The 24,011-nt window shown below is 41.0% G+C and overlaps 1 protein-coding gene and 1 long non-coding RNA gene across 7 annotated transcripts in view; one reads left to right on the top strand and one right to left on the bottom strand.

The window, feature by feature from the left end:
* Window positions 1-24,011, top strand: part of LOC105488933 (retinoic acid receptor beta) — a 770,293-nt gene that overhangs the window by 673,239 nt on the left and 73,043 nt on the right. The window lies entirely within an intron of this gene.
* Window positions 129-2,574, bottom strand: LOC139361854 (uncharacterized). Its single transcript, XR_011619624.1, has 3 exons — window positions 2,475-2,574; window positions 1,839-1,964; window positions 129-245 (listed from the first exon to the last, which is right to left on the bottom strand). It is a non-coding gene; the product is annotated as an uncharacterized lncRNA (long non-coding RNA).

The following is a 24,011-nucleotide window of genomic DNA, read 5'->3' as shown; positions in this document are numbered from 1 at the left end:
TTGCCAAGGGTAGGTGTGAATCGAGATGACATGAAAATGGGGATTGATATGGAGATTTTGAGATGAAACTTGAGTGACAGTTGGTGGAAAGGCAGGAGTTAGGTGTTGTGAATGGCAGATTTGTATTCCAAAGCATTGGCTGACTCGCTGTGGATCCCAGAGCCATTAGCAGTAACTCAAGCATATCGCACAGTCACATGGTGACTCCATTTCCCCATCTTGACAATGGATATAAGGATCTTCGCCTGTATCAGTAAGGATAAGATAAAATGATAGGCATGAATGTTAACAGTAGTCATAATTTGCCCTTTTTTAGGAGGGAAGGATTTGAAATATACAGGCTTTAGTGTAAACAGAGTATATATACACTACAACAAATTTTGCTCTTTCTCTCTTTGACATGTACAAATGTAGGGAATAAGAAAGTATTAGGTGGATGGCTTGGCTCAAGCAGGCCTGGGAATGTCATGGGGATATGTGCCCAGTGATGCTCTTGTGGGATTCCTGCTCTTCCTGTCACTCTATCACGGGGGGATTTTGGTGATGGCGTGCTGTGCACATGTGAGCAGTGGGCTGGGTGCTGCGTGAGGACCCTGGAGATACCCGAGACATGGCTACTGCCCTCCAAGAGCATGGGACAAAGAGCCAAGCACCCCAACCGTAATCCTCTAATGGGGTTGGAGGAATTATGTTGTGAATCAGGAGCTCTTAGATTTTGGAACTGGGAAACGTGACCCTTGGGTGAAATGACTGAAGAGGGAAAGCCCCTAGAGCCAGCCAGAGGCACTGCTCTAAGGATGCCCAGCTGGGAATCTTGCCTCTGCTTAGAGCTGTTGCTCAGGGATTGTAGCAGATGTTTCTCGGTAGCCCACCCAGATACCTTTCCTAACTGTACTCCTGCCCCTTCACCTTTCCTAACTGTACTCCTGCCCCTTCACCTTTCCTAACTGTACTCCTGCCCCTTCACCTTTCCTAACTGTACTCCTGCCCCTTCACCTTTCCTAACTGTACTCCTGCCCCTTCACCTTTCCTAGCTGTACTCCTGCCCCTTCACCTTTCCTAACTGTACTCCTGCCCCTTCACCTTTCCTAACTGTACTCCTGCCCCTTCACCTTTCCTAACTGTACTCAGATTTTAGTTTTCTTTTATACCGGTTAGGTTTCTACGCTTCAGAGAAAACTTCAGGGCTGGGATCCACTCAGTCAATTAAAGCCAATCAGCATATTTTATGTTCCAACCACATATGTGAACATGTAACCTAGACTGGTTCAGTGAGAGGGAATTCAAGACTCGTGCGTAGAATATCAGGACAGAAGTACCCTTCCCTCTATGCATGTGAACAAGGAAACCGGTAGCCACGAGTACCCTGGTGGCCATCCTCCAATCCCCAGGGAAGTCAGCTGTAGGACAAAGCATGCACTGTAGATGGAAAAGTGGAAAGACAGAAATCAAGCCCTTAATAGCACCATGGAATTACTGAACCAGCCAGCCCTATGAAACCACTGCCTCCAGGTCGTTTTATTTGCCAAGAAGAACCCATTAAGGCTTTTGGAATGGACGTCTTGTTAATATTTAGAGTCCTCATGAATGAGAATGGACTGGGCCATCAGACAGGAAAGCATCCTGCATGTGCCATTCCTTCTGGGAAGCTCTTTTTCCCCTAGGCAGTTCCATCTGCAGGTGATCGGTCACTTGGCCACATTTCATCCACTTCCTTTCCCTCCCTCTAAATTTTAGAGCCATTGAGTTACTCAAAATCCATACATTTGAAGATAGGAAGCTAACATTCAGTTGGCTCAGGCTCTAAATCCTACCACTGAAGAGAAAAGTATGATAACCTGAAATAGCCAGATTATTCCTGTATGTGAGATTCACAGGATGATCACCTACTGCTCCAGTTTTGGTCTGATGTTCTGTAGACATGGATGTCACGCAGCATTTCTGTGGGAGAATTTCAGTTCAGGCTGAAATTATAAATGAGTAAGCCAGATGTGGTCTCGGGGAAAATCAGTACTTTTGCATTATTTTGTGTGGGCTGGAGACCCATTTCCTGCTTACATTACTTAAAACCCATATCCTGCTGCTCTGTAAAAACTGGCAGCTTGGTTGGCAATTAAAAAAAATAATGTTTACACCCACAGGAAAACTCTAGCATCAGCCCTCAAGGAGCTTATCACCTTAATTAGATTTAAAAATATAGAAATGGGAAGAAAATGGGATCATTATGTCCAAGTACACAAAAATAAATATATTTTTGTTAAAAGGAAATTGAAGGGAAGGAAATAAACACTTGGAATATAGAGATTGAGAGTCTAATAGGATATTTTTAAAGTTGAAACAGAAGGAAGCAGGCAAATATGAGAATCAGTAACCAATTATACCACAGTATACGCAACTGAAATGAACCCAAGAATATTAGATACTCGTAGAATGTTAGAAGTGAAAAGGGATCTTAGAGATTGATTTTCACTCACCTCTCTCATTTGACATACAAGTACACTAGGACTCAGAAAGATGAAACGGTTTTCCCAGCTGTCCCAACTGGCTGAAGACATAACCAAGAATACAGTGAAGTCAGCCACCTCTCCTCCCCATGCCTTTTCTGCACTAGCAAGATTAGCAAGATGCACATTCTGTTCTAGCCATAGGACATGTCAGTTCATCTGTATGTGTCAGAATCCTTTAGATGAGAGTGACAGAAAACCCAGCCCAAGCTGGCTTAAGCTACAGCACTCTGCACATGTCACTGAAAAGTCCAGAGTAATATGCTGGATCCAAGGGCACATGTTTGTTTTCGGGGCATTGTTTCTCTTTGTCTCTCACAGCTGATTTTTGCTGTGCTGGCTTCATTCTCAGGAAGATTTTCCCCATGTCTGACAAAGAAGGGCACCAACAGCTCCAGGCTGATAATCTATTGACCCATTCAAAAGAGAGACTCTTAGATCCCGATTGTTCCATCAAAGCCAAGGGACAGATTCTCAGTGGCCTAACTTGGGTCATGTGCCCCTCTATGAATGCATTGCTTTGGGCGGGGGATAGAATATTGTGATTAGCCAGGTCTGGATTATGTGTCATTATCTACAGCCCAGGATTGAGGTTGACTTCACCCAAACCATGTGGGTGGGGAGTGTGGAAGAAAATGTTCCTCAGAGGGGAATCAGAAAGACAGGAGGCAAAAACGACTTCATGTCCACCATGATTTGTCTGGTCCCACAGTGCTGTTCCCAAGGTGCTCTTCTTTATGCTGTGGGACAAAAAAAGAAGGGTAAAAACTGGGAAAATTTAAGAATCATTATAGTAATAGCTAACTAGACAGGGTATTTTCTATGTGCCAAGTACTATATTAACCACTTTTTTATTTATTTTTTTTTTTTGGTCACCCAGGCTGGAGTGCAGTGGCATGATCTCAGCTCCCTACAACCTCTACCTCCTGGGTTCAAGCGATTTTCCTGCCTCAGCCTCCCAAGTAGCTGGGATTATAGGCGCCTGCTACCATGCCTGGCTAATTTTTGTATTTTTAGTAGAGACGGAGTTCCATCATGTTGGCCAGGCTGGTCTTGAACTCCTGACCTCACGTGATCCATCCACCTCAGCGTCCCAACATGCTGGGATGAGCCACCGTGCCCGGCCTACATTAACCACTTTTAATGCTTTATCCCATTGATCCTCATAATAATCCTATGAGATAGATTAGTTATGATTCCTCCTTCCCAAGTCCCATCTTTTTTTTTTTTTTGGCAGATATGGAAACTGAGACACAGAGACGTTAATCTACTTGAGGTAACACAGTTAGTAAGGGGCAGTACTGAGATTTGGAACCAGGCAGTTTGATGAGAAAGTCTATATTCAAATTGAAATATATACTGCGTGCCATAGGAAGCAGCATTTAAAACTCCGAGTTCCTTTTTCCACTCTATTTTATTGCCAGTGGTTAATAAAACAATAACCATACTCCTTGCTCTATATTAGAGATGTATCCCCTAGAAAATCATGTGCAAATTTAATTTTTATAGATCAAATTTGATTTTACGTATGTAAGGGGATTTACAAGTAAAAGAAATTTTTTAACGTGCCCTGCCAGCACAGTATGCTTATTTCTTCATTTTTTTTTTCTGTTTTGTAAATACTGCTGGGTATACCTTGTATTTTCCAAGGGCTTATAGAACAAGGGAAGCCTTTTTGCAGAGAAGTAGCTGTCTGTCAAAGCATAGAATTTGAACATGGTAATGGCAAGTGAAAAAAAATCGATTTTTAGCAGCATTCTAAAGGTGGTACAAAAATTTACTAAGAATTGGAAACGGAGGCAAAGGAAGCAAATGGACTCAAAGTTGAATGATGAACTTCTGCTGGTGGCGTGGGAGATTTGTAATGATGTCAGAAGAGGAAAGCATGTGGCAAAGCCGTGAAATAAAAACAATTAATGAAAAAGAGAAACAATAAATGAAGGCATAACATTTGGATGATAAAAGAAATGTCCAGACAAGCTTATAATATAGATAATAGCTGATGGTCCATGATGAGAAAGAAGATTTAAGATGATACTGTTTAGAAACCATGGGAGTAAAGCCCTAGCAAGCCTGATCATATGCATTTAAGTCAGTTACAGAAATTCAAATGAATAGTTCAGATCGTTAAGCCAAAGGTCAGCAAACCATTTTTTAAAAGAACCGGCTCTTCGGGCATGGTGGCACGTGCCTATAATCCCAGCTACTCAGGAGGCCGAGGCAGGAGAATCGCTTGAACTTGGGAGGCGGAGGTTGCAATGAGCCGAGATCACGCCATTGCACTCCAGCCTGGGCAACAGGGTGAGACTCTGTCTCAAAAAAAAAAAAAAAAAGAAACAGCTCTTTTTAAAAAAAAAAGTTTGAAATTTTAGAAAATATTTTTGAGGCCCTGTGCAGTAGCTCACACTTGCAATCCCAGCAATTTGGGAGAAGGAGATGGGAGGATCTCTTGAGCCCAGTAGTTTGATGAGACCAGCCTGGGCAACATGGCAAGACCCCAACTCTACAAAAATTTTTTAAAAATTAGCTGAGAGTGATGGTGTGGACCAGTGGTCCCAGCTACTCAGCTAATCAGGAGGCCGAAGCAAGAGGATCACTTGAACCCAGGAGGTTGAGGCTGCAGTGAGCCATTTTCATGCCACTTCACTTCAGCCTGGGCAACAGAGCAAAACCCTGTCTCAAAAAAAAAGAAAATATTTGTCCTGGTCTTCATGACTTAACTTTGCCATGATAGCACAAAAGTAGCCATGGAAAACATAAGCAAACAAGTGTGGTTATGTTCCAGTAAATCTTTATTTACAGAAGCAGGTGAGGGACTAGGTTTGGCCCACAGGCCATGGTTTGCCAACATCTGCTTTAAGTGGCTCATCCAGTGGCCACAGATGCCACTTAGGGCTGCTCTGTGATCCCATCCCACGCTTATCTCCTACCAGTAGACACACCCAGCTTCCAGCCACACTACACCATGCTGACTTAGGAGCCCTATGTCTCCATTTTTCTGAGGATTCACCTCCTCCTCCTTCAGTTGAACCCCAGGAGCCTGATGAAATGTTATTTCCTCTTTAAAGCCACCCGTGAGCCTCATTCCACACTCTAGGCAGAGTTATTCATTCTTCCCTCCCCAACCTCATGTTCTCACAGTGCTTTGCACAAAGCTCCATGAACCGCAAACTTATTATATTATACAGATAGTATGATTCTTCACACACCAGTGAGTCTCCCTGGCTTGATTATAAACTCCTAAAAGGCATGCATCGTGTCTTTCTCACCTTGTAGCCCCTGAACTTAGCATGAAGCTTTGCTCAGTGAAGTTAGAATGATCAAGTGGTTAAATGTGACCAGTTTTAAAGGCAAACCCAGCTTCTGCCTGGCTTTACATTCTGAAAAGTTGTCAGAGGCAAAACAATTCTAGGTGTGTATTCAAATTGTAGTCATTCATTTATCTTCTAGGGGCCCAGAACAAGTTATTCAACTTCTTTGAGGCTGTGTTTTCTACCTGGATGAGAGGAACATCGGTATTGCCTAACAGCCCAGGCGTGACATGAGAATTGATGCTTTTAATCCTGTTTAGACAGCAGTGTTTCCATAAGCTGCTTCCTCTTCCCAGTTCCCTGCCCCAGAAGACATTAGATCTTCTAGGGCTTTTGCCAGTGAAAAAGGCTGAGCTGAGCAGGTGTCTTGGGTAGTTGTGCATGGCAGAAGCCCAGTTAAGAGGGAGAAGCAAAGATGGGCATGTGTTGGGGTTTGGACCTTACCTTTGCCAAACCATAGCTATCACAGAAGGGGGTCCAGGGATAGGGGAGACACTGCGGTCAGGAGGTCAAAAGGAAAGTGGAAGACAAGAATTAAGCCAGCATTATGACTTGGGTGCTGTGAGGAAGGGACAGTAGTATACCCTGGATGCCCCTGAGGTTAGGCTAGGTTCCCATGAGTCACTGGCCTCCTTCAAGACTGGGTGCCCCCACCCTGTGTCTGTAACAAAAACACCATGGAAGGTACTGTTGCTGCCACCCCCTCATCCTAGTTCCTTTCTTTCTGAAAACCCCTGGCCATGAATTCATGCAGGGGAGCCTCTTTGTATTTCTCTTTGAGGTTATGTTTATGTGCCCATGCCCTTGAGTGATGAGCAAAACATGTCTGATTTTGTTTGAGAATGCTTTTTAACGTTTATTTCACAGCATTTTTTTCCTATGACAGTTTCATAAGTGTATTTGTAGAATAGAGCAATTGAATAATCTCTGAATTTAAGAGTCCCTAAGTACTCATTGACACCTTTTCATTTGGGGCATATTGAGCTTAAAAACAGCTTTTCATAAAGTCTCTAAATTCCAGTTTATACTTTAGACGTGAACGTCCCCATGGGTCGATTGGATGGAATGAATGTGCTTTGTACGGGCACTTAGATACTTCTGTGGGAGAATTTTGTTGTTCTATGTTTCTCTCATTCCCCCTTTACTGTTCAACTTAGATTAAAACAAACCTTTTGGACTGAAGGCACTTAACCTTAGTTAGAATCGCCTTTGCTGGTGCACAAATTATATTGATGTGCTCATTGGTTCTACTGCTGGATTTTACTGGCTTCATAACAGGGAAATTCATATTGTAGGTTGCCCTGTGTAGTTGGGAAATTACATAAAAATCATCATCAGGGCACTTAATGTCTTTCTAATTTTAGTTTATTTCTTCATTTGCTCCCGTGTTAGATCCCAGCCTGTTACTTTGCTTCCAAGGTTCACTGTGATCCTTTTGTTCTGCTCACCAGAGACTACCATTAACCCCCACCTTCTCTTCTTGCTCTGCGGCACGCAAATCCCCAAAGAGCCTCCCAAAAGTAAGCGAAAGGCCGGAAACTTCCTACTTTTATATCTAAAAATGTCCTAGAAGCTGGAAGATAAAAATCTGCTGCCCCTTTCTACTTGCCAAATAGGAGTATTTGCCTGCATCTGTTTAGGAGATTTTTTTAAAAAAATAAAAATTCTGTTTGGGTACCAGCAGCCCGGTGATGTCAGTGCCACTGTGGGACTCAAAGCCCATTAACACTCAGACTGCAAAGGAAGTATTAACATTCCTTCAGCTTTACTGACACATTTCTCCCCACTGCCTGTCTCCTGGAGTGGGGACACTCAGTACATTCTCACCTTAGAAAAATGAGAAATTTCCATTACACAATAGAACAGCACAGGGGAAAGAACGAAGGGCTTTGAAGTTAGCCTGAGCTGAGTTCAAATGCAGCCTTCGCCTCTAGCTGTCTCAACTTGGGCACATGGCAAAATTTTGCTTCACGTGAAAGGAACTAACCCATTGCGTGGAGATTATCACAGCAATGCTGCAGGATTGTTTTGTGGATTGGACCTCATGGGGCAATGCATTTAGCACCATGCTTGGCACATAGTAGGTGTTGAATGAGAGTGGTTCTCTGCCACTGCTTCTTGTGGTGACACAGTTTGGCTGCCACTGTGGCTGCTGCCACAGCTGTGTGTTATTATAGTTACAGCCTTGATTATACTTCAGGAGAAAAGTTAAAAGTAGAGACTCTATTCATTTTGAATTGTTTAGAACGTAGAAGTGCAGCCCCAAATATTATGTCACAGCCTTAAAAATAAAGCTTGCAAGCATGGTTTCTAAAATAAATATCCACCTTTCTTGGCTACTTAAACCGGGAGCCAGATGGCTCATTTGCCCAGAGATGCCGAGACATGTGTAATCAGAGAACGGGAGAGTATCCTGGTATCCTGGAACGCAACTCCATGGAGAAAACTGAACTGGGGCGTTAGAAAGGATGCTTGGCCCCCTTCCTGCCTCAGTCAGCTCAAGGTGAGGCCATCGGGGTCTTCCAGTGGTACTGAGCCCAAGCTAAATCACCACAGAGGCAGTTTCCCTTCCCTTCCCCTTCCCTGCCCTCCCAGCAGCTGCCTTTCTTCGCTCATCTGGTACCTTCCATCTCTCCTCTGCCTTATTTGGGACTCTGTAGCCTGCCTGCCTCCAGATCCATCATGTCCCTTCTCCCAACCAACTCCTGTCCACTCTGTCTTCTACTCAGCAAGACCGCTTTTGCTGTTAGCCACCCGAGAGGAAAGCTGGGGAGGACATCAGTGGTGCTGTGGTAGTTCATGGTCACAAGAGGCTTTACCGATGGCAACAGCCCCAAGACTTCAGGTTATCCTGTGCAGCAGGTAGGACAGGAATCATATTCTGATTCAGTTTCCTGAAATTGAGAGAGGGTAAGAGACCTGCCTAAGGTCACACAGCTGGTTTATACCCATGGGTCTTCATTCTAATTCTCAGCATCCTTTCAACTACCCTTTGCTTCTCTAAACAATGAACTTCTTGCACACATTTAAGGTTACACAGTTTTCAGTATCTTCACCTGTATTCGCTCCCAAATGAAATATTCTAGAATTATAGATGGGGCATGGTGGCTCACACCTGTAATCCCAGCACTTTGGGAGGCTGAGGTGGGTGGATCACTTGAGGTCAGGAGTTTGAGACCAGCCTGGGCAGCACAGTGAAACCCTGTCTCTACTAAAAATACAAAAAAATTAGCCGGGCACGGTGGTGTGCCTCTGTAATCCCAGCTACTCTGGAGGCCGAGGCACAAGAATCACATGAACCCGGGAGGCGGAGGCTACAGTGAGCCAAGATCGAACCACTGCACTCCAGCCTGGGCAACACAGCAAGACTGTCTCAAAAAAAAAAAAAAATCATATGTGTGGTTTGATTTGATATGTATACTAGTTTAATTCTGTATTCCCTTAAGTGTAAACTGCATGCTGTGATATGAAATGTAATTTTAGGGAATAACGAACTTGGCATGAGTTCGTATCTACTCATTTAATGATAAAGTATTTCCTTTTCAATATCTATTGTCTTTTTATTACCAATGAGAAAAATCTCAGTTTGATGCCAATACAGCCTTAATATTTCTTGAATCTCTGCTCATCTCTCTTTTTAACAGAGGATGGCAACAATACCTAGGTAGGACTGGATTGTATTTATTTCAGAGGTCTGCAAATTTTCTTAAATGGCCAGGCAGTAAATATTTTAGCGTCTGCAGGCCATTTGGTATTTTTTGCAACTACTCAACTCTACTATTGCAGCTTCAGAGCTTCACAATTGAGCATGGCTTTGTTCCAGTCAGACTTTAGAAACACGGGCAGTTGACCTGAAAACCCTGTTTATTTTTTACCCTACCTTTCTATTTATGGCAAATGGCACTCCTTTCCCCTTTATAGTAGTAATATAAAAATTTCCTCTAAATTTTATTTAAGAAAAAAACCAATTGAGACAGAAATCACAAGTGTATAGCAGCCTGTGAATATGTGCAAAATTGTGAAGGCAGTACTTCAAAGGACTGAAGTTTGAGAAACACTGGTTTTATATGTTCTTGTATCTTAGGAATAGAAGCAGAGTCTTAAGCTGTGGCCTCGGCCCTCTCAGAGTCTCTGTAGTGCCTCAGTTGCTGGTCAGATCCCACTGACATGCCCCTGCCTTGCTGCCTGCCCCTAACCCTTCCTCACATCCTGAACTCTGTGTACAACTTGAAGATGGGAAGGGGGGGGTCTCAGTTTTTTGGATCCTCAAGGTTTAGACCTTTCCTAATAAAACAAAGGGTCAATGAATGGGTGGATCTGTCACAGTGGATTTTAAGCATCCAGGGGAACTGATGGAGGGATAATGAGAGACATGGGAGACTCTCAAGATGCACCATTTACTCCCCCTCCCAAAGAGTGGCAAGGCAGTATGCAGCTTAAAGCCGGAACTTAAGGGGCAGCCAGTTTCATACCCCAACCCACCACTTACTTAGCTCTGTGTGATCTTGGGCAGGTCAGTTAACATCTGTGTGCACGAGGTTGCTTGTCTGTAACATGAAGAGAGTAATAGTACCTACTTCATGTGGTTATTGTGAGAAGGAAATGAATTAATACATGGCAGGGGCTAAAAACAGTACTTAGCTAAGCGTTAGCTCCTGTTACTGTTCCGGTATCTGTTATGAGACTGAGCCACCCTAGTCTCTAAAGATTGGTGTATTCATTCATCAGTAGTCCTTAGTGATTGTACAGGACAGCTAATGCTCCTTCCGGACCAGTGGTCCCTTTACTCAAAACAAGAAGTATGTGTCCTTGGGACTCACATCTACCCCCACAAAGCATGGTGATGGGTAGATGGGGCCAGAAGCAGTTTCAGCTCTAAGCCAGATGATCTGATGTTGGAATTCAACACTTACAGAATCAACTCCAAATGTCCAAACGTGTTAGCATGAGCAGAGAGCCCTGCACAGCTGCCCCAGCCTGCCTGACACTGATCTCTTGTCACATGCCCCCAAATGTGCCATGCACTGGCCACTAGCCACTCAGTGTCCTCGCATGTGACAGCATTCTTAGGCTGTGCCTGCTGTTCTCTCTGCCTGCAATGCCTTTCCCTCCCTACTCCTCCTTGAAGCCACCTTCTTCCTAAATGAGCAGCCATGCACATGTACACACGACACACTTCTCTAACAGCAAGGCGTGTATGGGGGTCGCTCTCACCTCTCTATGCTATGATGTGTTAGTGGCACCTCTACTGAGATGACTTTCAGAGTCAAACTGTTTTTTTGGCGGGTCCAGGAGATTTTGGTGTCTGTGTGTGTATATATGTGTTGAGAGAGAGAAAACCCATCACACAGGAGGTCCCTCACTGGCTGGGGGTGCTTCAAGGACGAGTATGGAGTTTGGTTTTTATTTGAATCTTTAATTGTGAGCCCAGTGCCTTGTACTTAATAGATGTTTCTGGAATGAATTGAAAGCAAAGGGTACGGCTGAGTGCAGTGGCTCACGCCTGTAATCCCAACCCTTTGGGAGACTGAGGCAGGTGGATCGCGAGGTCGGGAGATTGAGACCATCCCAGCTAACATGGTGAAACCCCATCTCTAGTAAAAATACAAAAAAATAAAAAATAAAAATAAAAAACCCGGATGTGGTGGCATGTGCCTGTAATCCCAGCTACTCAGGAGGCTAAGGCAGGAGAATTGCTTGACCTGGAAGGCGGAGGTTGCAGTGAGCTGAGATCGTGCCACTGTACTCCAGATTGGGCGACAGACCAAGACTCCATCTCAAAAAGAGAGAGAGAGAGAGAGAGAGGAAGAAAGGGAAGGGGAGGGGAGGGGAGGGGAGGAAGGAAGAAGGAAGGAAAAGAGAGAAAGAACGAAAAGGGTACTTAAGGACTGGGGATTCTGAATCAGGAACTTCTGCCTGATCTTTCCAAGAGTTAAGAGATTTGAGCACGTGGACCTAAAGTGAAATACAAGCCCAAGAAAACATTAGGTCTTATTGATATCATGAGCCCATTTTTACCTTTCCCATTCTGCCTGCTTTCCCACTTTGCACCATATGAATGATAGCATGTTACCCCTTTCATGACATGACATCACAATGCTGTTTGTTCCATGGTGCATGTAAACAGATGAAGCTTGCAAATAGGTCCTAACAGAGATTTACTTTCTCTCAAAGCTATGCACACACACACACACACACACACACACACACACACACACAAATATTTCATCAGATCGATCATTTGTTAAGGTGCACCATTATTTTAAATACCACTAAAAGGGAAAACTGCGCCTATTAAACCAAGACACACTACAGATTGTAAGACAGGTGGCAATTTCAGAAACGGGGAGAGGAAGGGAGAGAGGGAGAAACCAGATATCAACCCTGTAAGAAAAAAGGAAGTGCCTTACATTCTAAACTGGAAATATTGGATGTTTTCATCTTGAGCTATTTTTTATTCTGCTTTAAATAGACGTTGATAAAACCTTAATGCCCAAAGACAATCCCCAGCACAGAGAGTTGGCTGAATAAATATGCAAGTGCTTCTAAAATAGCTGGCAGAGAGCCCTTTGTTTGGAAACAAATGTCTCCCTAAAAATAGCAACCCGAAATTCTCCTGCAGTCCCTGTGTTCTGGAGCAATGAACATGGCCCTTTAAGTACCTTCTCCCAGTGACAGCAGTTCTCAGGAGAGTGGCTACCTAAATCACTCAGTAAATCCTTACATAGAGTACAGTCTGGAATTTGCTCTTCCTGGAGTGGTATCAAGCACTTAAACCCTATCTCTTCTCCCTCTGCTATCACAAAATATTAACTATCATGGTTAGGTTATTTCTTTCATCCTTCTCCCTTTACAGCTGGAAAACAAAGAGTTGAGCAATTATGTGATGAATTAGATTAATGAAGACAGACATCTTTTAGTACTGGGAACAAGCAAAGCAAACACCCTGTTTTCTCAAGAGAAGGAATGTTTTTGTCCCAAATACACACTTGATTGTTCCGACACTTCATTTTACCAAGCGTAAAATACCTTCGTGATTTAAAAAAAAAAAAAAAAAAAAAAAAATCTGCTTGTTTCATTTTCAAAATGATTTTAGGACAAACTTATTGATGTTGGAAAATGCAAATCCTCCATTTTTCTTTGCTTGTTTTTTAGGGGGAGGGAGTTATAAGGTCAGTTGGTCTGACTTCTAAACAATATTTTGGTTTAGCAACATTGTTTAAATCTTAAAATAAAACTAAGAAACTTCACTAGTGTTTCAAAATGGACCCATTTGGGAGCCAGTCATGATATGGCCCTTCCAAAGGGAAAGACGAAAGTTGCTTCTAGTAAATTCTGGACTCAAGGGATTTAATGAGGACAGGAGGAGAACCAAGCGAAAGGTAATAAGTGAAGGAGTCCCACTTTATATCCTGAAAGTGTCCAGACAGAATGTTTCAGTAGTTTTAAACTGAATGGAAACTTGGCTGTGATGCCCTTGGACTTTGAGCTCCCAGAAATCTGAAAATACGCAGTCTCAGAATATACTCCTACCCTACTCTAATAGATGCAGTGAGTGAGTTATTTCAGGAAGAAAGACGTCAGGGCTTCGTCCTGCCTCTTGGGGCTGAGCAAACTCTTGGAGGTGGGCTTCCCCACATTCTTAGGATAACAATGGTGTCCGGGTCTATGGAGTGCAAAGCTCCATTTTGTTTTTACAGATAGTGCCTTCTGTGTGGCATTGTATTCCTTAAAAATAGAACTGCATCCATCAGATTTAAGTGTGGTGCTTTACTCCACCAGAATGGCTGACACTAAAAGGACTGACAATAGCAAATGTTGGTGAGATGTGAAGCAACTGGAACTCTCACGCGTGGCTTGTGGAAGTATAAATCAAGCCAAAGTTTGGAACACTCTTTGGCAGTATCTCCTAAAGCTAAACATATCAATATGACTGAGTAGTTCTATTCCTGGGAACATACTCAATAGAAATGAGAGTATGGGCCCACCCAAAGACACATACAAGAATGTTCACCGAAGATTTATTCCCAGTCCTGGGGTGGGGGGGAACCCATAGGTCTGTCAACAGTAGACTGTGTAAATAAATTGGATATATTCAAGTCATGGAATATGCTTAGTAATAAAGAACTAACAGCATGGATGAACTCACATGATATTGAGTGAAGGAACTTAGAATAAGAGACAAGAAATAGTCTATATTACTCCATTTGTTTAAAGATTTAAAATGAGTAAAACTTGTCTATGTGATAACGATGAGAATGGTGGTTACCCTCAGAAAGGAGATATTGACTCGAAAGAGGCACATGGGATCCCTGTGGGGTGGTTGACATTCTAAACTTTAATCTGATGTGTACATACAAAACTATGTGTGTATTTTATACTTCAGTGAAAAAGAAACAGATTAAAATGTGGAGTAGTGGAATGGACATTTCTTCCTGTGCATAGAGAAATTGTGTTAGCACCAAGAAGAGTAATACCTCTCATTAGAAGAATCTTCCTTCCTGTTAATACTTTAACATTTCTTCAGGCAGTGTTTTAACATCTTGGCATTTTGCCTTTTCCTCTGGTTTGAGACCCTTTTCGCTTCAGCTTTGAATGTGTAAGGAACACCAGAAATGTACTATGGGCCATGATCTACTCCTAGTTCTCTGAGTATGGTTATCTAATACCCCAAATTGCATCAACCCACATAACTAGCTTTTTCTTTCAGGGCTATGCACTCCAAATTAATAGCCCAGGGATTTGTTTATAGCCTGTTATATTTGAAAAATTATTTGACCCATCAAATAATAAACAGCTAAAAAAGATAAGGTAAGAATTATTATTTCTAAGTGTTAAATTATCAGTAGTGGCAGTAAGTTCCTTTTAGAAATATAGTATTCATGGGTATATACCCAAAGGATTATAAATCATGCTGCTATAAAGACACATGCATACGTATGTTCATTGCGGCACTATTCACAATAGCAAAGACTTGGAATCAACCCAAATGTCCATCAGTGACGGACTGGATTAAGAAAATGTAGCACATATACACCATGGAATACTATGCAGCCATAAAAAAGGATGAGTTTGTGTCCTTTGTAGGGACATGGATGCAGCTGAAAACCATCATTCTCAGCAAATTATCGCAAGAACAGAAAACCAAACATCGCATGTTCTCACTCATAGGTGGGAACTGAACAATGAGATCACTTTGACTTGGGAAGGGGAACATCACACACCGGGGCCTATTATGGGGAGAAGGAAGGGGGGAGGGATTGCATTGGGAGTTATACCTGATGTAAATGATGAGTTGATGGGTGCTGACGAGTCGATGGGTGCAGCACACCAACATGGCACAAGTATACATATGTAACAAACCTGCACGTTATGCACATGTACCCTAGAACTTAAAATATAATTTAAAAAAAAAGAAATATAGTGTTCAAAATGTGATTTATGAACTTATGTGGATTCCAGTTTAATAATTAGCTAATTATTTTTTCCAGAATTAAAAAAACAAGGTGCTTTATATTTTGATTTATTCATTAAAGGGAACTGGGACTTCAAATGAATAATCAAATTGAGACTGGCTTAGGGAAGTTAACAAAAAGTTTTAGCTGCTACAATAGGCAACCTAGTTTTAAAAAAAAAAAGCCATCAGAGTAATTTATTTGTAAGTTCTAAATTTATCAGATTCATCTTTATTTCCTTGTCTTTTTTTTTTTTTTTTTTTTGAGACAGAGTCACACTGTGTCACCCAGGCTGGAAAGCAGTGATGCAATCTTGGCTCACTGCAATCTCTGCCTCCTGGGGTCAAGTGATTCTCGTGCCTCACGCACCCAAGTAGCTGGGATTATAGGCATGTGCCTCCACATCCAACTAATTTGTGTATTTTTAGCAGAGGTAGGGTTTTGCCATGTTGGCCAGGCTGGTCTCAAACGCCTGGCCACAAGTGATCCACCCACCTCGCCCTCATGGGGATACAGGTGTGAGCCACTGTGCCCAGCCTCCTTGTCCTTTTTATTTTTATTATTTGAAAGTGTTTAATATATACTTATGGCAGAAAAGAAAGCAGCAAAAATGACAAATTCTTTCCTAATGTCAGTTTGCAGAGTATGAGCAATTAATCCAGCATTTGAAATTTAGACATGAAGACATACAACTTGTGGTTTCATGAGATGGTATTTTAACAAGTTGATTTAACATATGTAATATCACTTCTAAAATATCAAAACTAATAGGGTTGGTTATCTCTGCAAAAGCGAATATTAGCAAACCCTCACCCTCTTTATAGAAATATATTTATCTCTTACTGCCATCTTCAATGAATACAATGAGGCTTACAAAAGTATTGCGAAAAAAATGACAACTCAACAGTAAAAAGACAAATAGCTCAATTTTAAAATGAGCAATGGATTTGAGTAGACATTCCACCAAAGGAAATACACAAATATCTAATAAACACATGAAAAGATGCTCAACATCTTTAGTCATGGAAATGCAAGTCAAAACCATGATGGGATGCTGGTTCACACCCATTAAGATGGCTATGATAAAAAAGACGAGCAATAACAAATGTTAGGAAGATGTACAGAAATTTGGACACTCTCACACTGCTAGTGGGATCATAAATGGTACATTGCCACTATGGAAAATAGTTTGGCAGTTCCTCAAAAACTTAAACAGAGAGTTATCATGGTACCCATTCATTTTACTCCTAAGTATATACTCAAGAGAAATAAAAACATATATCCACACAGAAACTTGACAGAAATGCTTATAGAGGCATTATTCATAATAGCAAAAAGCTGAAACACCCAACTGTCCATTAATTGATGAATAGACAAAATGTGATATATCCTTACAACAGAATATTTTTCATCCATACAAAGGAATGAAATATTAATATGTGGTACGACACGGATGACCTTTGAAAATATTACGCTAAGTGAAAGAAGCCAGACACAAAAGGCCCCATATTCTATGGGTTCATCCATACAAAATGTCCAGAAAGGGCAAATCCATAGAAACCCAAAGTAAATTCGGAGTTGCTAGAAGTTGTCTATCAGTGGTGAATGGGGAGGGCTGCTAATGAGTTCCTTTTTGGGGGCGATGAGATATTCTGGACTTAGATGATGGTGACTGTTTCACAGTTTGTGAAATTTGTGAATATATTAAAAACCACTGAATAACACATTTTAAAAGGGCAGATTTATAACATTTGAACTGTATCTCAGTTCTAAAAGAAAACAGACGATTTTAAAGTGTTAGATTAATTGATGTAAGGGAAAATACAAAAATACACCTTGGAGTGAGATTCGTATACTAAGTTGTGTATGTACTAGATGAGGGCTCTTATTTGGTAAAAATTGTTTGGTACTCAGAGCTAAAAGGGGACAAGGTCAGTGACAAGATTCTAGGTGTCCACAAGAGGAAAACAGCCTTGTTGTTCAGAAGAATCACAGATGTTCTAGATACTGATGTTTGAGATGAATGTTTCCCACAGGTCTTTATAAAGTGAGTACTGGGAGACGTAATTTAGGATGTCCTTGACATTTTTCGTTGCTCTTCCTCAGGACATCCCTCCAGGTAGTTATTCAATCTCAACTGTTTTCCAAATTGAAATAAAAAGGCATGGAAAAGCAAGGCAATCCTTATGACCTTAGATCCAAAAGAAATAACGATGGGCATGAAATGGAGACAGTACAATAAAGATGGCTTCCTCAAAACAAGAGTTGACTCTCCTCTTCATTCCATTTCAAATTCTATAATTTAAAAGCACTCTCCTTCAAATAATGCCTTTATGGGTATTGTCTGTTTCTGTTTGATTTTCCCTTTTAAGGTAGAAATCAACTTTTTATTTTAGAACATGTTTCTCTTTATTAACGTATAACTTACATATCTTAATGGCATAGACTTTTAAGTGTACTGTTTAGTAAGTTTTGATAAATATATGCATCCTTCAAACCACCTCCTAAGTCAAGATATTAGAAAGAAGCATGTGGGAGCTTTCTGGGGTTGGAACACTTTGTATCTTTATTTGGGTGGTGGTTATAATTAAGGTAAACTCTTCCAATGTCTGTCACCATAGGTTAGTTTTGCTTGTTGAACTTCATCCACACAGAATCACAGTGTATGCTCTTTTGTGTCTAGCTTCTTTCATTCATCATTACATCTGTAGGATTTTCCCATGTTGGCGCATGTACTGGTTGTTTGCTCCTTCTGTTGCTGAGTAGCATTCTATTTTATAGATAGGCTCTTCTCATGTTGATGGACATTTGGGTTGTTTCCGGTTTGAAGCTATTATGAATAACATTGCCATGAATATCCTGTACATGCTTTGTGGGAAGCATGGCCACTTATTTCTCCTGGGTACAGACCTGAGAGTGAAATTACTCTGTCACAGGGACACACGTGTTTAATTTTATTAAAAGCAGTTCGTTTTCCAAGTGGTTCTTCTACCTGCCATTGTACCCTCCATCAGCAGTGTATGGGAATTCCAGTTGTTCTACATCCTTCCATACCTTGATATTTCAGTCTTTTAATTTCAGAGATCCTTCTGGGTCTGAAGTGGTAGCTCATTGTGGTTTTAATGTGCATTTTCCTGATGACTAGTGATGTTGCATTTCTTTCTAATTTAACAAAAACTCATTTATTAAGTTAGAAAGTATAAAACAAAATTATGCACAGTTTGATCTCATATTTGTAACAACACCTAAGATTTGAAAGATAAAACCCAAAATGTCAAAAGTTATTGTCACGTGTTTTGAGCTTATCTGTATTTTTATCATTCAGCATTTTAGTGCACATTTGTTTGTGTGATTAAAAAAAAGAAAAGTTATTTTTAAAAAGTGAATTAACTCAGATTATTCTGAGGTAAAACTTCAGTTTTCCTGATTTTCTAACACTAAATAACATTGGATATTGACAATGCTTTAGATAGAAATGGTTGAGAAAAATTGTGGCCAATACTGTTTTTGCACTTACTTCTTTGTTTCCCCCAAAGAAGATCAAATCCATTCCTAAATATTTAGAAATGTTGGTATCTGAGGATAACATCCATATTCACCTCAGTGTAAAAGACCATAATCAGGGGTCAGCCTATGAGCCAAATCTAGCCTGCTGCCTGTTTTCGTCAATACAATTTTATTGAAACAGCCACATGCATTCACTTACGTGTTGTCTGCTGCTGCCTCCTTGCTAAACAACAGAGCTGAGTAGTTGTCACAGAGGCCATACTGCCCACAAAGCCTAAAATATTTACCATCTGGCCCTTTAAAGAAAAAGTTTTGCCAACCCTTGCCGTATTCACTCTTAAAATTTTCTATTCTAATTCCAACACTGGTTATAAGAGTTTAGTTCCATACCAAATATATGTGCAATTTGTAACTTCAGCCTTCATTTCTATCCAGTTCATAGAAGCTACTCAGTGGTTACATGCCTTACCATCCTATCTCAACAATTCAGTAGGGACTTTCTGATTTCAACTCTGAACTGAAAATTCTTAAACTATTCCTTTCCCAACCTCCAAAATCTGGTCATTTGAGGTACAGGGAACATAAAAAGTGTTGGTTCCTAATACAAATGCAACTAACTATGAAGTTATATCCTTTTAAAACACATATAGATGAGAATTTAAACATCCAACTGATAACTCTTTTTTTTTTTTTTTTTTTTTTTTTTTTTTAGATTAAGTAAGTAGTGACTGTGAATAGATGAGCTTGCTTTTCCTGTCTAGAAATTGCCTCAGAAGGCAGTTCCAGAAGAGGAGAGAGATAAATGTTGTAAGCAGTGACACTAGAGTTGGAACAAGTAAACTCAGGATGACTTTTCTTCGAACAGTCATATATCATATAAAACCTCACTCATTTATAGCCGCACATGATATATAGTGAAATACTCTAACATTTAAGTCCAGCTCATGACAAACTTATTACCCTTCACTGATGCCTTTAATAAACTACCAAAAAGGCACGTAAAGCAAATTCCCTTAAGCGAGCATGATGTACTGGCCCATTTTTAAGATGGACTTCAAGCAAGAACAGTAACTGCCTCTGTTTTCTCACCTGTAACATAAAAGTCTTCATTCCTACCCTTTTTACACCTAAGGGAGTCTGTGAGAATAAAATATCAAGAGTATCAAAAAGCTGTGAAAGTGCTTTGAGAAATCAAAATGCTTTCAAAACAAAAGATATAATTGTGGTTAATTTTATTGACTCAAAGCCTTCAGAGCAACCTATGTCTGGGTCTCCCCCATCAGGCAAGGAAAGGGCATTACCTTTCTCCTGAAGCCCACATCACCCAAGACTTCCTGTCTACAGAGAACAGAGCATGTCTCCAGTGAAGAAATCTTTGCTATGCATGCTCTTGTCACGATAGAACTTCCCCGGCCTACTTAGCTTTCAAACTTTGCGCATCTAAAAGATACAACCATCTTTCTTAGAGTTCCTTCCTAGATCTAATTATACAAAACCGGGGGTGCCGCAAGCATCGCCTCCCATCCAAACTCATCACACACGTTCCTGTTTCAAGGGTGAATCAACATGTGAACTTTGCTGCTGCAGAGAGCTGACAGCTGCTTCTGAGTTATTCCTGGTGCCTCTGACAGTTTCTAGGATATTCTGGGGGAAAAAATAAGATATGAGAATCCACTGGAACTTTGGTTCTGTTGGCCTGTAATTCATTAATAAATGCAGAAGAGATCTGTGCAGTAGGAAAGAATATACAGTATCCACTTGGGTCTAATGTAATAGCTGTCTATTAAAAAGCACTACACTGAGAACCCAGAATGTGAAACGTAGGGGCCAGCCATGCCCAACTAGCTGGGTGGCCATGGGCAAGTCACTTAACCTCTCTGGGTACTGCACGACTATAAAACGAGGACATTGAGGCAATGACCGGTAAGATCCCTTCCAGACATCACACAATCTGAGACAATAGATTGTAACATCCCTTTAATTAGAGTCAGTAAAACCTCTTCATTGAAAATCATATTTGCTTCCAGGACATAATTACAGTGAAACCTAATTCATACTGTGTTCTGCTCCATATACAGTAGAGAGAGAGCTGTTAAGTGGTTTTTGAACATAATGTGCCAAGATTGACTTCTCTTGCTGCTTTTTTCTCATATGTCACCTTTTTATGTGGGGATCTCTGAACATTTTTGTCATGGTGTGCTATAAAAGAGTGTCATCATTTTAGAGATGAAATGGCTGAGACACAAAGAGGTTAATTACCTCACTCAAGAAAATACATGAAAACAAAATACTTCAAGCAGAAGTGGTCGAGAAAAAGGCCTGTATTTGTGATATGGAAGATAATTAAAGTTGTAATTATGCACTTTACATTTTCTAGGGGATCTACCATGAACATGTAGACTTAAAAGCTCATCAAAATTGTACTTTCGATGTCCCTTGCCAGTAAACTGCAGCTGGGAAGAAAGAAACTAAGAGAATGGTCTAAAAACCTTTTGGTAGGCATAGGGAGCGGGGCACGTTTTACGAGTAGGTAACAATATACACCCATCACCCTACTCTGTGTCCAAGCACAGACCGCCTGTCTCTGGCTTTTCATCCTCAACATAGAAGTTTTCTTTATTTAGCAGTAAGGTTTCTTTATTATTCCCTGAAAATGGAAGTTTCCCCAAGGAAAGGTGGCAGGTTAAATCACTTCATGGTAACCGACAGGAAGTAAAGTGTTGCCTGCTTGTTTGAGAGCACATTTGGAGGCGGGAGGTAAGGAGAAGGTAGATGTGAGGGCAGTTTGTGGGAGGAGCAAAGACAGAGAACAGTGGAGAGGCTTGGCCCAGACTCAATCAAGGCACAGAATTTCATTCCAGAAGCACAGCCCTGAGTAAGGGGGAGGTCTGCAGGTCCTCCTAGAGCCGTTGGGCATCTCCATTCCTGAGATGCCCCTGTCCTGCCCTCTTTGACCACATCTAAGGTATATTTTGAAACTGTATGTTATGGCCCTAGATTCTTGGCTTAAGGTTCTGTCCACAGAGAAGGAGACCCAGGCTGGTTGGTCTCCAGTAGGTACTGGGTGAGGGACAAATGGATGCCTGATTAGAATCTAATTTAAATGTTTTCTAGTTTGATGGTGCTGTCTAGAAAGTTCTGTTGGTCACAAGGGCTCATATTTGACACATGGAAATGTTTGATTTGGTGGCAACTATGTGTTTATTGTGATCCCACTATGTGTTGAAAACAGCAAATTCATGCCCGAATGTATTGAGAATATCACTGGTTTCCAGTAAGTTTCCCCAGTGTTGTCAGAAGCATTATTTCTTTACATATATGGAGTTGAGGGATGTCCTCCCAAGGGAATGGTTCTCTGCCCTTGTTTGTACTTGATTTCTGATCTAATGGGGGTAAGAATCCCATTCTTATAAATAGAAAGACTTTTTCAAATACAGGGTGTGATCATTGTCTCAAGGAAGTGTGGGTACGTTTTTTGGCAAAGTGAATGATATGAATTATCCCCTCCAGGTAGTTTGATTTTGGCAGCTGTCATATGAGGAAAACAAGGGAGATAATGAAATTCCTGTTTAAAGACTCAGGAATTCAAGATTTGTAGACGTGAAATGACTTGGCAACGTCAATGGCTAATAAGAGGTTGTGCTAGAAATAGAACCTGGCTGTACAGTTTCTAAGGGGAGTGCCTTTATTATCATAGCATGATATTCTTTGGAGTGGGTTTTTTTTCTTTTACCAGCTGAACTGAATAACCTACAAATTAGGATTGTCTGAAAGTCAAGGACCATGTCTACCCCATATACTTTATGTGGTTCCCTCAAAAAAGGCTTAACAAATGTTTTTTGAAAATGGTAGGCAAATAGCTTTCCTCTTCTTTTCCTATTTGAATAAAGACTCAGCCCTCACTCACACTTTCAGAGCTAAAGGGGGAAAAATAACCATAAAACTTCTGCAGCAATTTTTACAATTTTTTTCTCTCGTGCACAGGACCTATTAGTAACATTGCATTATTTTTTTAAATGGACCATTGTTAGCAGTAGTAGAAGGGGGAAATCTCTCATGCCATTCCTATATAAAGTACAATTTTAAAACTGCCTCTTTAAAAAGTTGTAGCGTTATATCCTATGGGCAATGCCTAAGGCTGATGCACATTGAATTTTCTGTGGGTTTCACTGCTGTGACCTCTGTATACTATAGGTTGTTCACTGCAGCTAGGAAGGAATTTGTTTAAAAAGTGAAGGAAATTCTTGAAGTATGTAAGAAGCATTTGAAATCAGAACTGCTACCTTTCCTCCACACAATGTGTGGCTGAAAACAAACATGCACTTTCTGAGGAATTTGAGCTTAGGAAGTTAACCGACAGTTCTAATGGACTCAGAAAGACGTACAACCAAATAATAGTGACCTACTTTTGTTACCACGGCACCCAGCATAAGCAATCATTTAAAACTGCTTGGAGAATCAAACCGTTCAGAAAGTACTTTTACAGTCAAGGTCAAGGTGTTGGCCAGAAGAAATAAGATGTAAAGGATAATTTAATCAGAACCTTTGTCCAACAGAAATTTGGGTTAGATTTGCAAAGTCTCAGCAGTCCCACTGGAACCACCATCTTCTCCATCTTGGTAGAATAAAGATGAAGCTCCTAAGTAATTTAGTACAAATCTTTTTTATCTCATAGAAGTTAAGGACTAAAACCACAGACTGACAAGCTCCTTCAAAAGTTATCCCTTCCCCCTGTCATCCCCCTCCCTCCCTCCCTCCATCCTCCTTTGTTTCTTCCTCTTCCTATCCTCTTCTTTCTGTCCCTTTTGCTTCCTATGTTTTTATTTTTATTACTTTTTTTTATCATGAGATAGAGTCTCACTCTGTCACCCAGGGTGGAGTACAGTGGCGCAATCTTGTTTCACTGCAACCTCTGCCTCCCGGGTTCAAGAGATTCTCCTGCCTCAGCCTCCTGAGTAGCTGAGATTACAGGCGTGCACCACCACATCCAGCTAATTTTTGTGTATTTATAGAGACAGGGTTTCATCACGTTGGCCAGACTAATCTCGAACTCCTGACCACAGGTAATCCACCCTCCTCAGCCTCCCAAAGTGCTGGGATTACAGGCTTGAGTCACCACATGCAGCCCTTTGTATGTTTTTAAAAGGTCTTCTTTTCTAGCTCTTGGAAATAAAATCAGAAATTATACTTTATGTGGAAAATTTCAGTTTACCTCATAACATCATCAAGTGTTC

The sequence above is a fragment of the Macaca nemestrina genome, chromosome 2 (assembly GCF_043159975.1).
Source record: "Macaca nemestrina isolate mMacNem1 chromosome 2, mMacNem.hap1, whole genome shotgun sequence".
In the NCBI taxonomy this organism is placed as follows: Eukaryota; Metazoa; Chordata; class Mammalia; order Primates; family Cercopithecidae; genus Macaca; species Macaca nemestrina.
The sequence above is the reverse complement of the archived record's forward strand: the minus strand, read 5'-3'. Positions and strand labels throughout refer to the sequence as shown.